The following is a 3,528-nucleotide window of genomic DNA, read 5'->3' as shown; positions in this document are numbered from 1 at the left end:
TATCCCTTATGAACTTTATGTATGTTCCTTGGGGACAATGCCCTATCTGCAGACAGATAAAATAATGCATAAAGGTTAAGTTGTTTCCTGTGTTTATGTAACTGGTTGGTGACGAGCTGCAACTGGAATTTAGATGTGTGTCCCAAACCAGAAAGATCTGTTTCTTTCCTTTCCTTCCCCACATTGGTCTTTTCGTTACTCCCTTTGGGAAGACACATGGGATCCGCTAGAAAAACCGGGTTCACTTTCACTTGAGTCCAAGAACTTAGTTATCCTTAAGTAAGTAGAGTTCTCAATTCCCACACACGATTCTCTCTCTTCCTGGAAGTTTACCCAGGAAAACTTGTATGAGCTGGGAAATAAAGATTTGTAAGCAGAAAGTTTCAGATAAGTGAGAAGCTGTGCTGTAGGTATGCAGCAAGTCCTGGTACAGCTCGGACAGATAAGGCAAAAGTAACTCTAGGACTCCCCATCAGAATCAAATACTAAGTCCCTCATCCCAGCAAGAGACCTGGATGTCCTCAGTTCCTGGTCATGAAAATATCAATTTTCTTCTAGAAGATTCTTAGATGACTAAAAACGCTTATCCAAATTTATAGGAGAATAAGTGAACAAGACTGTCTCTTTGCATTTCAGTCCTTCCGTCCTTCCTTCCTTTTTATTCTCTTATAGTTCAGTGAACTCATGGCTTCACTTCCCATTTGTAGAAAGAAATGGCATCTCATACCAAAACATATGTATCTTGGTTTTCAGAGTTAAAACTTTTGACTGAAAGTACACATGATGGAAAAGAGCAAGCTTCCAGGGCCTAAGACTAGCTTGGGGAATAGGAAGTAGAAGAGTTGAGGGGAAGCAAGGAGGATGGATTGAGTCCAGACTTGATTGATGGGGTGTGGTTATGGCAGAAACTTCAGTCCTGGAGAGAATCCAATTATAACATGAACCTTGGCATCCTTTTAGATAGAGGATACAAAAGGCAGCAAGCCCAAATAGAGATGTTTTGGTGGTGTTCTTGGGTAAACAAGTCTGTGGCCTCTACACCCTATTCCCAGGGTAGCCAGGGAGGAAGTAACAAGATTCTACTGTTCCCTAGAGTAGCATGGAAATATCAAGTGATTACAGAAAGTCGAAGAGTTTCACGTGACCCTAGAAAGTTGTAAGAGCAATAGAAAGATCTAGATCTCTGGATACAATAAGACTTATCTGAGACAACTGACCTAAAGAAGTCAGGGTAGGGCTGGAGAGATGGCTCAGTGGTTAAGAGCACTGACTGCTCTTCCAGAGGACCCAGGTTCAATTCCTAGCACCCACATGGTGGCTCTCAACTATCTGTGTTGATTAAACAGTGCTGCTCGTGGCCGGCTGCCACGGGCAGCCGCCATGCCGGCAGAGGAGAGTGCTGGAGGAGAGGAGAGTCCACGAGCCATAGTTACCTTTTTAGAGCTTTATTGGGACACGGGGGTGGGGGGGAGAGGGAGAGAGGACAGATGGAAGGAAGGAGCGGAAAGGAAAGAGAGGGATGCACAGAGGGCCCACCCGCTTTTTAGGCTGGGACGCTGTCGCAGGCTGATGACATAATTAAGGACCAAATCCTTACATCCCAGACTTTCACTTATTATAAAAAAGCAGGTAGATGGGAATAGGGGCGTCGTTCCTCTCAAAAACTACTTCCAGCTGACTTTTGGACGTCGGTTGGCTCTTGGGGGAATGGAGAAGAGGAGTCTTCCAAGATAGATAGGCGTTGTGGGATGCTGTCTGTCATCCGTTTGTTCTGGAGACATGTATCCCTCTTGGCTGTGGCTGGGAACTTTTTGTTTGACAAGATGCTGGTGACACAGAAAAAAAACTTAGAGAGATAAAAGAATCATTATTATTTTATGTTGACATTTATCTGAGGTAGATCCGTCCTGTCCCTATGGGTTTTGAAACATGTTAAGCTTTATCAGAGACAGATTATTTTAAAGCACCTGTTTCCTTTATTAGTTTGGCATCCAGGAGACAGGTGATCAATTGTTAAAAGCATCTCACAGTAATAGATGTTTACATTAAAGTCTTTTTTTGTAGCGCCCAGACACTTTTGGATCTGGGGGTGTAAATACCTTTAGCGGTTACAGTTTCTTACTTGATGCTCTCTGGACTCCGGTTCTGTGGTGATCCTGTACCATTAGCTGAGCAGTGAGTTAGAACAGGGAACTGGGAAGAGAAAAGCTTGTGGTGCATGAGAATTTATTTTTTTGGAATTAGGGACAAGGCAAAGATCAGGGCCCTGTCTGTATGCAAGTGAGAAACACAGGTAGTAGATCTGGAGTGAAGCAATTAGCTCTTATTTTAGATGGAAATCTTTTTTCATTAAGTAACTCTGAAAGTGCAATTATATCTGGTGAGGTGGTAAGGCTGTCCTCTGTACCCAACAATAAAGGGGAGGTGGCATACCAAAACTCCCAGGACTGAGTCAGTGGCTCTGGTGTCCAGAAGGAAAGAAACGGATCGCTTCCCTGCTGCATTCTGGGTTCCCTGCCATGTCTGTAGCCAAGCCTAGATTTGCTGGAAGTCTTAGCTTGATGTTCCCATGTGTCTTGGTGCCTGGGGGCAGTCAGCTAGCTGACTCTTTGTCTTTCTAGGTGGCACTTTTAATAAGGCTGTTGATGGCCTGGCAGGGCATTCGCTAGCCCGTGGCCTTTTCCTCACTTAAAACAGGGACCCAACAGCTTTTGGGAGTCAGTGAGTGCCAGCACTTGGCAATTTTGTTTTCGGGCTTTTATCTCTTCCCTGGCACACCTTAAATGTCACAGATGACTCTTTTGCCTGTGGGGTCAGGAGCCTTGCTCTCCAGATGCTTAAGTTTTAGTCGGGGAGGTCTGGGGAACAAGAGACAGATTTTACTCCGTGTTCTGAATTTTTTTTTCCTGATGATTGGTGGCTTAAGGACAGCTTTTGGAAGATCTGCCAGAAGGCAGACTATAAACCGATCCTTTTGGAAGCCTTGTCTGAGGCTATAAGCTGATTTTTGGCTTAAGAGCCATCCTGACTACTGTAAACTTATTTGTATGGATGTTAGCCGCTTCCAGACCTGTCTGTGTCTCTCAAGGCAGTTTGAGAATGGGTGGGTGGAGTTAAGATGAGTTAGGGCTAGAGTCAATAGAAACCGCCCAAGCCCACCCATTTGAGCCCGCCCACTGCCGGTGGAAGTCAGACAGAAAAGGTGACTCTTATTTGCCCACTCACTGGCAGAAGTTCCCGTGACTCTGTTGTGCGGCCAGGTTTACCGGTGCCCGCCCCTATCTGCCAATGTAGGTGGCAAATGTATCTGCCTCTTTGTCTCATGTCTGTAGCCGAGAGAAAAATAAAAAATTAAAATAACAAACCGGGGTCAGACTACAATCTGGGGCGTCCCCAAGAGTGGAGAGAGATCTATGAATCAGCTCAAGTCACCCATCCTCTTCATCAAGGGAAGGTGAGGGCTCGGCTGTACTGCAGTTGGTCCACCGTTCAACCTTAGACACCATTTATACCCTTGTCAGTACAGCC

This window comes from Peromyscus californicus, unplaced genomic scaffold (assembly GCF_007827085.1).
Source record: "Peromyscus californicus insignis strain IS unplaced genomic scaffold, ASM782708v3 Scaffold_5__1_contigs__length_169319896, whole genome shotgun sequence".
Lineage (NCBI taxonomy): Eukaryota > Metazoa > Chordata > Mammalia > Rodentia > Cricetidae > Peromyscus > Peromyscus californicus.
The sequence above is the reverse complement of the archived record's forward strand: the minus strand, read 5'-3'. Positions refer to the sequence as shown.